This window comes from Somniosus microcephalus, chromosome 16 (assembly GCF_052327205.1).
Source record: "Somniosus microcephalus isolate GS21.2 chromosome 16, FLI_Smic_1.0, whole genome shotgun sequence".
NCBI lineage: Eukaryota > Metazoa > Chordata > Chondrichthyes > Squaliformes > Somniosidae > Somniosus > Somniosus microcephalus.
In genome coordinates, this window is record NC_141002.1 from 45,990,857 (window position 1) to 46,003,699 (window position 12,843).

Below are 12,843 nucleotides of genomic sequence, written 5' to 3' on the forward strand. Positions count from 1 at the left end.
ATTATTTTTCCATTAATTACACAAAATCATAACTCCCCCCCCATTCCCTAACAGTGCAAGAATTTGTTCTTTTGGAATATTACTGTGCCATAAGCAGATGTACAGTTACACTGCTGCCTAAATTTTATTTTGGATACATGAGAAATACTGAAAATTAAAAGGGCCAAGCAAAATAGTCACTCCCTCCCTTCCCTCCCCTGAGAACTGATCCCTTCCTAAAAGCAGATTTACAAAAATCTGTATCTTCATTATGTATTGGAATTTTTTATAAGAACATGGGGTGTTATGCCAAGTAGTATTAGCTGGGACACTGACTTATTGGCATGGGGGGGCAGGAGTACTGGGAAGGGGGCAAAGAGTCTGTCAGTATGAACAAATGTAAAAGGCGGGAAGGAAAAGACCAGCTGATCAAGCTTACCCCACACTCATGATGGCAGAAACATCATGCCAAGGCACTTACTACACACCCCCACCGCCATGTAATCTCCTGGGAGATTAGTACTGGGATGGCATCTCATGATTTTTGTTGTATTTATAAGAACATAAGAAATAGGAGCAGTAGGCGGCCATTCAGCCCCTCGAGCCTGCTCTGCCATTCAATAAGATCATGGTTGATCTTCTACCTCAACTCCACTTTCCTGCACTATCCACATATCCCTTGATTCCCTTAATATCCAAAAATCTATCGATCTCTGTCTTGAATATACTCAATGACACAGCCTCCACAGCACCTCTGGGGTAGAGAATTCCAAAGATTCACCACCCTCTGAATGAAAACATTTCTCCTCATCTCAGTCCTAAATGGCCAACCCCTTACAGGAGACGGGACCGAGCTGTTGCCGTCCCATCAAAACTGCCGGACAAACCAGCGCTAATGTTGAAACATACGGAGATTTTGAGCTCCGTATCTGGCAACAAACCCTGTAGCTTCTAAACAGTCGGCCGTACCTTGCAAGCGTCTCTGTAGCTTAGCAACAGCTTCAGCGAGACCTTGCAGAGCCTGACTGGTGAAAAAAAGCAACGAAAAGAAAAAAAACCTAACGAAACGGCTCCTGATTTTTGCCGGTGGCTCGAGCATTCCGGATAGTTAACCTCCAGATAAACCAAAGTTTCCTGTATTTTGAGACGGTGACCCCTGGTTCTATACTTCACAGCCAGGGGAAACATCCTCCCTGCAGCTACCCTGTCAAGCCCTGTAAGAATGTTGTATGTTTCAATGAGATCACCTCTCATTCTTCTAAACTCTAGAGAATATAGGCCTAGTCTACTCAATCTCTCCTCATAGGACAATCCCCCCATCCCAGGAATCAGTCTGGTGAACCTTCATTGTATTCCCTCTGTGGGAAGTATATCCTTCTTTAGGTAAGGAGACCAAAACTGTACACAATACTCCAGGTGTGGTCTCACCAGGGCCCTATATAATTGCAGTAAGATGTCTTTACTCTTATACTCAAATCCTCTTGTAATAAAGGCCAACATACAATTTCCTTTCCTAATTGCTTGCTGTACCTGCGTGTCAACTTTCAGTAATTCGTGTACAAGGACACTCGGGTCCCTCTGAACACCAACATTTCCCAATCTCTCGCCATTTAAAAAATGCTTTTCTATTTTTCCTACCAAAGTGGATAACTTCACATTTCTCCATTTAGAAGGAATGGGTCCGAGGGTCTGGAAGGGCAGAGATGGGTTCCAGAAACATAGGAGGTGGTTCTGGGGATACTGGTTTAGGTCCTCAGATCCATGATCGCTGGCATGGGATCCCAGAAATTGGGAGCATCGGGGTGGTCCTCGAATCAGGCAGCAAGGAGAAAACAATCTAGGGATTTGAGAGCAGAGAGAGGGAGTTCTGAGATTTAGGAGTGAGGTCCTAGGGCCCAGCGTGACTGGGGAAGGAATTTAAGAGAATAAGGGGTTTGGGGGAAGGGGGGGGGGGGGTGCGGGGGGAAATTAGAGGGCCAGTGCCCAGCAGTACTAAGGCAGAGGGTCCAGGGAAATGGTGACCAAACTGAACTTGGACTCAGATGCCACTTCCCACCGCATTCCTGCCTCTTTCTTCCCTCACCCATCCATAACCCCTCTTGCGCCCTCAGGTATCCACCCCACTGCTTTCTCAGTTTTCAACCCAGTTTGTCTTTACATTCTTGTCTTTGTCCTTTTAAAGATTAGTACCCTGCTTCTGCATTGCCTGCATGGAAAATTGATCATCTCTAGATCTCAACTTTGTTGAGCTGGCTTAAGCAAGCCACATCTAACCCTCCTGGGTTATCCAACCTCATCTTGTTGGAAAAAGCAAATAAATTCACTTTAGAATTTTGGAAACACCCAATTTCTGCATTTTGGATTAACAGTTTCAAAATCTACCATGCAGTCAAGTCCTGGTCTATGCATGGAGAGGCAATCCCACAGAATGTTTTAATAACTGGATGAGAGATAAAATTCCTCAATTTTTAATCTTGTTAGGACACTGAATAGTTGATAATGCTGATGAAACTGGCCTTTTTTTTTTATACAAGCTGCACTCGAACAGAACACTAGCTTTGAATGAAAAATGCTCAGGTGGAGGATAATAAAAGCTAAGCACAAATTACTGTCATGATTTGTAGCAGGGCTGGGGTAAAAAAAAGGAAAGTTAGTGAGTGATTGGGAATTCCAAACCCCCTCCTCATGTTTTTGTGGTGTTGTTATTCTGCCTACAACCTACAGAAACAATGGGTGACCAGTGCTCTTCAAAAACTGCAGTGTTACTTTGACCACAAGATACAAAGGTCCCCTCAAAAATTAACAACCGTAGGACTCACATGAAGTGCTACATCTAAATGTGCCAGAGCCAATATCTTTACGCCAAACACGACATGCCAAAGCAAGTTGGTATGACATGCTATGGAATGGAATAAGAAATATTTGCTGTGAAGTGATTTCTGTACATGTGCTGGTGTATCATTTACGTTGGATATTGGGCAGGTAATCCACATATCCATTCAATATAGGAGGAGCTGAAAACAGAATCCAACGACAACTACTTTCGGCATTGTAACTTCATCCTATTAGCAGTGGAAACAGGTGCATCAGACATGGATACGGATAGTCAACTCTGAAGCAGCATACGCATTTGAGCACACGTTCTCTGTTGCAACTACCGGCAGACACGGGCTTTGAATCCATTGCTGGGGTGGATGAAGGACCAACATGAAAATTATTGATGCTTGGGAGATGATACTGCTGCTAGCAAGAATAAGAGCGAGTAAGAAGCCCAACCAATTGAGCCCAACGAGCAGACAAAGATAGAGAACCAGCCCTGGCATGGCCTCGAATTCTTTGTGACTTGACAATTTTGTGGCTAAATGTGCAGTCAGCAGAAAGCAAGCCACAATAACTGAGTACTTTGCGAAAAACAACAGAACTTTGCATTGTGTAGTTTATACAGTGCTCACGTTTCAAAAAACACATTCTTCAATTGTTGTTTTTTAAATTTGCTCAAATTGAACTGCTGAGTAATTCAAATTTGTTTAGAGCAAAAGACAACTTCAAATTAATAAACTGTATGCTGCTGTGTGCAAAGCTGAAATTACATTATTTTATTAAATCGGGAGGTTTGTTGGCAGTTTAGTAAAATAATTCTCTAACTTTACACACAGAGCAAAATATACTCCAAGATATAAATGTTTCAGGTGAAGCTTTTACAGTGGTTTTATATGTATATATTTTACAGTCTGATTTTGTTTCATCCCCATTCCTTGTATTTAGAGCATTTCAATCTCAGATTGTGATGTATTGTTCTTTAAGCTAGATGCTAAATTTCTATATTTCCCTGTTACAAAATTCAATTTCCAATAACAATGGACTTGGCACCAAAATCTCTACCAAAAATCTTACAGGCTTAAAATTTAGCAGCTCTTCTCTGGGAATCTCCATAACAGAGCGATGCAATCAATTACACGTCGAAAAAGGCAAACTTCTCATCTACCTGTACTGTATTAAACTGAATTCAAACAGATGGACCAAGTTTCTAATGTAGTCGGTGGAAGTTTATGCTATCTTCTCCATTTTTCTTTCTCCCCACTCCCATGCTTTTCCCAAACACCCCTTTAAAAAAATTGCTCTTATATAGTGACTACCATAGGAAGCTTCCCAAGGTGCTTCACAAGAGGAGAAACATCAAGCATGGCTGAGAAAGCTTTTAAAGGGTGGATAAAGAAGCAGCAAGGGTTTAAGAAGGAGTTCCAGAGTAGTGCCAAGAGAGATGAATGTTAAAAAAAAAATTGAAAAAGGCTTAAAGCAAAGTCAAATAAACACAATGGATAGAGATGAAATGGCTCAAATTTACAGTATCTAAAGTCTGCAGTGCCCCAGATTTCAAATCTTGCAATTTGAATATATTCCAATAAGGAAACATTATTCTCTTTTTTGAAGGAACTGTCATAGTAAGTAACTGAATTGGTTCGGCTTTCATACAATACAGGGTTCAAAATGATTTTTCTGGCAATAAGGGCCAGATACTGCTAAAGCGGGGCATCTCACGGCATGCCATGTTAGAGACTTTTTTCTGCACCTTCCAGCTCAAAAAATTTTTGCGGCATAACTTGCTGGAAGTGCAAGCTGATAACGGCACTTTGAGGACAAAGGGATATGTGGGACCTCAGTGGGACCAACAGTGTATCTCCTTAACCAATGAGATTTAAGAATAGAGAACGAAACAGAGGAACAACTGAAAATAAGGGTGAATTAGAGTGGGTGAATTAAGAGTCAAATCAGGTATAGAAAGAGAAATAAAGAGAGGGAGAGAAAGATTTGATTGAGAGAGAAAAAAAGAGACAAAGGAAAAGCAAGAAAAAAAAATTGAAAATTAAAATTTTACATTTTTATAATCTCGAAGAACAATTTACCACCTGAAAGAATGACACGCCACAGTTTAAACTCTTTAATTTCTGGGTCAGAGAGGTTGATTGGCACTGCATTAATAAATATCACATTGTTAAAAATGTACTTGTGGTGTTAATTACCAGACTTAACTTTCTGTGGCAAGTTTAATGGGCAATTAATGTGCAAATCCAGCAAGTTCTTAAAAATAACGGGAGACTAAGAGCGAGTTGCTGTTTGTGCGAAGCAAATAGTGGAGCTGCGTAAATCAATCAGCACGTTCTGGAGATGTGCAACTCACAGCATATCTCTTACTTCCCTCAAACTGCTGGCTGATCTGCACATTAATAACAGCATGCGTTGTTAACACAATGTTATTTTTCCAGCAAGTTCCGGCCCAATATTATCTCTCAATAAAACCTTGTTTTCCCCACCAGATAACTTCATTACAACTCTGGTCAGAATCTTACACCTACTCTTTTGTTCATACAAATCACAGGCCAAAACTTGACCGTATAATGGAAAATACAAACTCCCAACAGTAAAAGCCTCCAAAATGATTTTCAAAAAGAGGAATCTGTATAGAATTAGAAATGAAACACTTGAGGGTGTTCAGGGCTCTAACACTTTTGAATTCATATGATGATAGAACTTCACTCTTATGTTTTATAAATTCATCCCAAACCCTTGTTAGCTTATAACACTCCTAATTATCCATCACTCATACAGGGAATTATAATTATAATTACCCGGAAGCAACTTTATCCCCTTGTATTTTATTGTAAACTTCACATTCACAGAAAAATAGATTTGCACCTCCACTGCCCATATGTAGCTACACTAGAGGCACAGCACTCACATGCTCTTCTTTATAAAGAGTGTAAAAACCTCCCAACCTGCATTTACTATAGCACTTACAAAGTTTTAGAGTAAATCCGGAATCAGGGTCGGACCCGACTCTGCAGTGAAACAGAGGGAGGCGTCCTCCTCTATGTAGTCCATTTCTGTTTGGCGAAGTTCCAAATCCAGATTTACACTACAAAACTTTAATGTGAGTGCGAAGTAAACTGGTACTACTATTATAGTATAAATGCATCTCTGATCAAAACTTCATGCATCACCTACTGGCTGGGAATTTCCTGGAAAGCTTTGGCGTAATTACGGCATAAGAGTGGCATTGGGCCATTTTTCTCCACATCCTTGCTCTAGCTGAAGAAATAGGAATCAAATCAATTCCCTTTTTTGATGCTTCTACTGAACAATGCTTTACCCCCCCCCCCATTTAGATGAGGAAAAACAGGAGGAGGCTCGTGTGGAGCATAAACACAGGCATGGCCTGGTTGGGCCGAATGGCCTGTTTCTGTGCTGTATATCCTATGTAATCCTATGTAATGTAAACACTTCAACCTGGCTGTAAGGAGCCATTCTTCTCAAATTAGAATACAGTAGTCTTTTATTTGTACCTTGGGATTTAATAAATTCTACCTGAATATCCAATCAGACAATAAAGATTTATTACGTGTACTCCAGTGAGTGTTTTTTTATTTTAGAGGATATGGGTAGTATGTTAGGGTAGACACTAGCCTTTTTACTTCTAGGACCTGGGTTCAGATCTAGCCCAGACAGATAACATGATTCTCCCCTGTTGTGTCCGTGTGTTGATAGAGACACTGAAGACAGGAGTTGGTTTCACAGGTGTTTACCAAACAAAGTCTGGAGGGGAACTAACTGATACAACACTGAGCGGCTGCAGGGCATTCTGGAGGGGGAGGGTGAACAGCCAGAGGTCGTGGTCCACATTGGTACCAACGACATAGGTAAAAAGAGGGATGAGGTCCTGCAGCAAGAATTTAGGGAGCTAGGGGCAAGATTAAGGAGCAGGACCTCAAAGGTTGTAATCTCTGGATTACTCCCGGTGCCACGTGCTAGTGAGTATAGGAATAGGAGGATAGAACAGATGAATGCGTGGCTAAAGGGATGGTGCAGGAGGGAGGGCTTTAGTTTCCTGGATCACTGGGTCTGCTTCTGGGACAGGTGGGACTTGTACAAGTCGGACGGTTTACACCTGAACCAGAGGGGAACCAATATCCTTGCGGGGAGGTTTGCTAGCACTGCTGGGGGGGGGGGGGGTTTAAACTAATTCGGCAGGGGGATGGGATACAGAGTGGAGCTATAGTAGGGGGTGATGTACAGCCAAATAAGGAGGAAAAAACAAGTCAGCAGGGAAGGCAGAGCAAAGATGTGAAGGCAAAAGGGAATATGGCAGGGCTGGAAGGCATTTATTTTAATGCAAGGAGTCTTGCAAATAAGGTGGATGAACTGAAGTTGTTGTTGAACACATGGGAGTACGATATTGTTGCTATCACGGAGACATGGTTGAGGGAGGGTCAGGACTGGCAGCTCAATATTCCGGGGTATAGAATCTTCAGGCGAGACAGAGGGGGGTGTAAAAGGGGAGGGGGTGTTGCAATATTAATTAAGGAGTCTATTACTGCTGTAAGGAGGGATGATATATTAGAGGGTTCCTCTAATGAGGCCATATGGGTAGAACTTAAAAACAAAAAGGGGTCAAGCACCTTGCTGGGAGTGTACTATAGGCCCCCAAACAGTCAGGGGGAGATAGAGGAACAGATATGCAGGCAGATATCAGAAAAGTGTGAAAATAATAGGGTAGTAATAGTGGGGGATTTCAACTTCCCCAATATAAATTGGGATAGTCAGAGTGTGAAAGGCTTGGAGGGAGCAGAATTCTTAAAGTGCATCCAGGAAAGCTTTTTGAGCCAACACGTAGAAAGTCCGACAAGAGAGGGGGCGGTACTGGACCTAATTCTAGGGAATGTAGCCGGGCAGGTGGTGGAAGTGTCTGTAGGAGAGCATTTTGGCGATAGTGACCACAATTCAGTGAGATTTAAGGTGGTCATGGAAAAAGACAAAGACGGCCCGGAAATCAGGGTTCTAAATTGGGGGAAGGCCGATTTTAATAAGATAAGACAGGATCTGGCAAAAGTGGACTGGGAGCAGCTACTTATAGGAAAATCCACATCAAAACAGTGGGAGGCTTTCAGAAGGGAAATAGAGAGAGTACAACACCAACGTGTTCCTGTAAAGGTCAAGGGTGGGACCAACAAGCAAAGGGAACCTTGGATGACAAAGGATATACAAAAATGCATTAGGAAAAAAAGGGGGGCTTTTGGCAGTTACAAAAGACAAAAGACGGTGGAAGCCCTAGAGGAGTATAAGAGGTGCAGGGGCAGACTTAAAAAGGAAATTAGGAGGGCGAGGAGGGGCCATGAAAAAACACTGGCGAGCAAAATAAAGGAAAATCCTAAGATGTTTTATAAGTATATTAAGGGCAAGAGGATAACCAGGGAAAGGGTAGGGCCCATTAGGGACCAAAGTGGCAAGCTGTGTGTAGAGCCAGATGAAGTAGGTGGGGTTTTAAATGAATTTTTTGCCTCAGTGTTCACTATGGAGAAAGACGATGTAGACATAGAAGTCGGGCAAGGGGACTGTGACATAGTTGAACATATTAGCATCGAGAGGGAGGAGGTACTAGCGGTTTTAGCAGGCCAAAAAGTGGATAAATCCCCAGGCCCGGACGAGATGTATCCCAGGCTGTTGTGTGAGGCAAAGGAGGAGATTGCAGGGGCTCTGACACAAATTTTCAGAACCTCTCTGGCCACAGGGGGTGTACCAGAGGACTGGAGAACAGCTAATGTAGTACCATTATTCAAGAAGGGTAGCAGGGATAAACCAGGGAATTACAGGCCAGTGAGCCTAACATCTGTGGTAGGGAAATTATTGGAAAAAATTCTGAGGGACAAAATTAGTCTCCACTTGGAGAGGCAAGGATTAATCGGGGATAGTCAGCATGGCTTTGTCAAGGGTAAATCATGTCTGACCAATCTGATTGAATTTTTCGAGGGGGTGACTAGGTGTGTGGATGAGGGAGATGCTGTGGATGTGGTTTACATGGACTTCAGTAAAGCTTTTGACAAGGTCCCGCATAGGAGACTGGTCAAGAAGGTAAGAGCCCATGGGATCCAGGGGGCCTTGGCGCGTTGGATCCTAAACTGGCTGAGTGGCAGGAGGCAGAGGGTGATGGTCGAAGATTGCTTTTGTGACTGGAAGCCTGTGTCCAGTGGGGTACCTCAGGGATCGGTGCTGGGTCCCTTGCTGTTTGTGATCTACATTAATGATTTGGATGAGAATGTAAAGGGTATGATCAGTAAGTTCGCGGATGACACGAAAATTGGTGGGGTGGTAAATTGCGAGGAGGAAAGCCTCAGGCTACAGGACAATATTAACGGGTTGGTCAGATGGGCGGAAAAGTGGCAAATGGAATTTAACCCGGAAAAGTGCGAGGTGATGCATTTTGGACGGACAAATAAGGCAAGGGAATACACAATGAGTGGTAGGACCCTAGGAAGTACAGAGGGACCTTGGTGTACATGTACATAGATCCCTGAAGGCAGCGGAACAGGTAGATAAGGTGGTTAAAAAGGCTTATGGGATACTTGCCTTCATTAGCAGAGGCATAGAATATAAGAGCAGGGAGGTTATGATGGAGCTGTACAAAACGCTGGTGAGGCCACAGCTGGAGTACTGTGTGCAGTTCTGGTCGCCTCACTATAGGAAGGATGTGATTGCTTTGGAGAGGGTGCAGAGAAGATTCACCAGGATGTTACCTGGGATGGAGCGCCTCAGCTATGAAGAAAGACTAAACAGGCTGGGGTTGTTTTCCTTGGAGCAAAGGAGGCTGAGGGGGGACCTGATTGAGGTGTACAAAATGATGAGGGGCATAGATAGGGTAGATAAAGAGGAACTTTTCCCCTTAGTAGGGGGGTCAATAACAAGGGGGCACAGATTCAGGGTAAGGGGCAGGAGATTTAGGGGGGATTTGAGGAGGAACTTTTTCACCCAGAGGGTGGTTGGAAGCTGGAACTCTCTGCCTGAAAGGGTGGTAGAGGCAGGAACCCTCACAACATTCAAGAAGCATTTGGATGAGCACTTGAAATGCCATTGCATACAAGGCTATGGACCAAATGCTGGAAAATGGGATTAGACTGGACAGGGAGGGATGGGCGGCGCAGACACGATGGGCCGAAGGGCCTCTTTCTGTGCTGAAAAACTCTAATATACAGGCTTATATAACCCGAGTGGCCATTACCGGCATTACAGTACACATGGGGCTCTTAAAGGCACATACACTACAATTCCTCCCCTTTTAGCCAACCAGTACATAATATTTTAAGTAATCATTAATTACATGTTACAAGAAAAATAATCTACACGTTGCGGCAGTTAATTAATTATAAGTCAGTCTCTCTGGAGGCTTCCTGACTCGGTCCAGATAACGCCTCGGTGGTGTAGTAGTTTCTGGTGGTGTAGTAGGTTCTTTTGGCAAGGCTGATTCGGCTTGAATGCCAGTGTCGGGTTCATCGGGTTCCAGTATCACCGGATCGGAGGTAGATATGGGTATCTCTACTTCATTAGGTGTATAGAGTTGTGGTGTAGGTTGTCCCTTTTCGGATGATTCTATGATTTGGTCAGCATGGCGCCTTGTTATGCTTTCTCCGATGTCTACGGTATACATCAGCGGTCCTAGTCATGTGCAGATAGTTCCAGGCTGCCATTTCTCGGTACGGTAGTCCCGGGCCAAAACTTGTTGACCTATCTGGAAGGTTCTAGTTGGCCTTTCATTCATGCCTTGAAATTGCCGGTTCTCCACGTCCCTTCTGATGTTTGGCTTGATCAAATCCAGCCGGCATCTTAGGTTTCTATTGAAGAACATCATGGCGGGAGTTTGGTTTGTAACCATATGTGTTGCATTCCTGTATGCGAACAAGAAGTTATCCACCTTGTGTTGAAGTTTTATGTCTTCATTACCCATGGCCTTTATGGCCTTCTTGAAGGTCTGGACAAACCTTTCAGCCAATCCATTGGTGGCGGGATGGTATGGGGCGGACGTGTAGTGCTTAACCCCATTGTTTTTTTAAGAACTTCCTGAATTCTTCGGACACAAATTGCGGTCCATTATCAGAACAGATCTGTTACGGCAGCCCATTCCTGGCAAATATAGTCCTTAATACTGTGATGGTTTTTTCCGTGGTGGTGGTGGACATCTTTATTACCTCCGGCCACTTGGAGTGTGCATCAACCGCGATTAAGAACATTGAGTCCATAAATGGACCAGCAAAGTCGATGTGTACCCTTTGCCAGGGGGATGAGGGCCACTCCCATGGATGTAGAGGGGCTTGTGGTGGGGCGTTTTGGACCTTCTGGCATCCTAGACAGCTCTTGGTCATTTCTTCGATGTCTCCATCGATACCTGGCCATCACAAACGCTCTGGTTAGGTTCTTCATTTTCACTCCACCCAGATGCCCCTCGTGAAGCTCCTTTAGCACTTTATCCTGGAGTTTGGGTGGAATCACCACTCTGGATCCACACATCAAGGTTCCTCTGCACACTGACAGCTGTTCTCTTCTTTGCGAGAATGCTGGCAACAGTGGTTCGCCATGTGCTGGCCATCCCTTCACCGTTAAATCGTAGACTCGAGAGAGAGAGAGTCGGGTCATTTCTCATTTCCTTTTCAATGGTAGAATTTGTTACTGGTAGACATTCTACTATGGTTGAGTGGAACATCTCCACTGGGTCCACTGTAGGTGGCTCTTCTACCGTTGGCAACGGTAGGCGCGATAAACCGTCAACATTCCCATGCTGTTTTGATCCTTTGTATTCTATGTTGTATTGGTGTGCCCCTAGAAAAAGGGACCACCTCTGTAGCCTTTGCGCTGTCATAATGGGAACACCCTTTTTAGGGTTGAATATGGAGATAAGTGGTTGATGGTCAGTCAACAAGGTAAATTTTTGTCCGTGTAGGTAATGGTTGAATTTCTTCATTCCCCATACCAGGCTGAGTGCTTCCCTGTCGATTTGGGCCTCTTCAACCTCCATCTGTAGATATGCCTGTGCCAAATCAATATTGGTGAAACGTTTCCCTCCGGATAGTGAGGCGAAAATATCTTCTATCCTCGGAAGAGGATACTGTACCGTGTGAAGGACCGGGTTTACAGTCACCTTGACGTCTCCACAGATGCGAATTTTTCTCTGGTCTTCAGATTTATCATTATTCAACGTTTTCTTCATGACCGGGATGATGGGTGTTGCCCACTCGCTCCAATCTATTTTGGATAATACGCCTGCCTTTTCCAAATTCTCCAGCTCTGCCTCAACTGCTGGACGAATTGCGTATGGCACCGGCCTTGCCTTAAAAAACTTGGGAATTGCCGCATCTTCCACTTTTATTGAGGCGGTGATGCCTTTCAAGGTTCCTAGTTTCTCTTGAAACACTTCCTTGGCGTTGGCCAAGATGTCTTTTAATCGTTCAGGTATAACGTCATCATTTTTTTCCTTACTGGTCACCGTCAGTGCCTGAATGGAGTGCCAGTCTAAACGTATTTTCCTGATCCATTCACGTCCCAACAGCGGTGGACCACCATCTTGTAGAACGTATAAATACAACTTCTGCATTTCCTTGCCGTTGTATACAACAGGCACCCTTATTTTTCCTTTGGGGTATACTTTCTGCCCCATATATGTTTTCAAGATAATGGATGTGTCTTTTAAAGGTATATGCGGAAATAGCCGCTCGTAATCCCGTCGATTTATGACGGTCAGAGCTGATCCTGTATCTAGCTCCATTTTAACTGGGGACCCTGCTATTGTGAGGGTAACCCAAATGGTCTGGTAATCTCCTTTGGCAATTACATTATGTAATTTGAGAGAGCTTAGTCTCTTGTTTCCGGAGTCGCTATCGCTCTTCGGAGCTACTGTCCATCAGCATTTGTACCTTTCTCTGCTTTTCCTTATTGATTTTTTTTTCTGTTAGTGGATTTTTTTTTTCCAGACCGGCATACACGTGTAATGTGTCCCATCTTTCCGCATTGCCTGCATGCTTTGTCCTTGAACCAGCAGTCCCTCTG

At 43.8% G+C, this 12,843-nt stretch overlaps 1 protein-coding gene across 5 annotated transcripts in view; it reads right to left on the minus strand.

Moving 5' to 3' along the window:
* Nucleotides 1-12,843, minus strand: part of dcp1b (decapping mRNA 1B) — a 144,209-nt gene that overhangs the window by 84,866 nt on the left and 46,500 nt on the right. The window lies entirely within an intron of this gene.